Source organism: Penaeus monodon, chromosome 33 (genome assembly GCF_015228065.2).
Source record: "Penaeus monodon isolate SGIC_2016 chromosome 33, NSTDA_Pmon_1, whole genome shotgun sequence".
Taxonomy (NCBI): Eukaryota; Metazoa; Arthropoda; class Malacostraca; order Decapoda; family Penaeidae; genus Penaeus; species Penaeus monodon.
The window spans coordinates 24,065,856-24,066,288 of NC_051418.1; positions in this window are offsets into that span (position 1 = coordinate 24,065,856).

The following is a 433-nucleotide window of genomic DNA, read 5'->3' on the forward strand; positions in this document are numbered from 1 at the left end:
GAAAGGGCGAAAAGTTATGGATTGAAAAAAACAAAACAATGATGTAACGGCTATTGAAAGAGAATCCCCGTCTGTCGGTTCCGCATACTAGGTGAAGTGTGAACGAGGCGAATGAGTTGTGTGTAATTGATCTAACCATCGAGAGCAATTAATACTAACTATGTCTGAGATACTTACTTATATTACACGAATGGAAGCCACCTCAGACTGTTATAAAAAAAAAACTACATTAGACGTATAGTGAAAAAGGATAGTGTGACGCGCGAATTGTGCAAATTTGATGTGAGGGTTCATGAATAACCCCAGTGAACCCACGAACAAGAGAGGAATGAGAACAAGAGCCAAGAACGAATGAAATAATTTGTGATATAAGTAATGATGAAAAATAAATGAACATGCAAAATTAGATGTAAAGAAAATAAGATGCGGATGG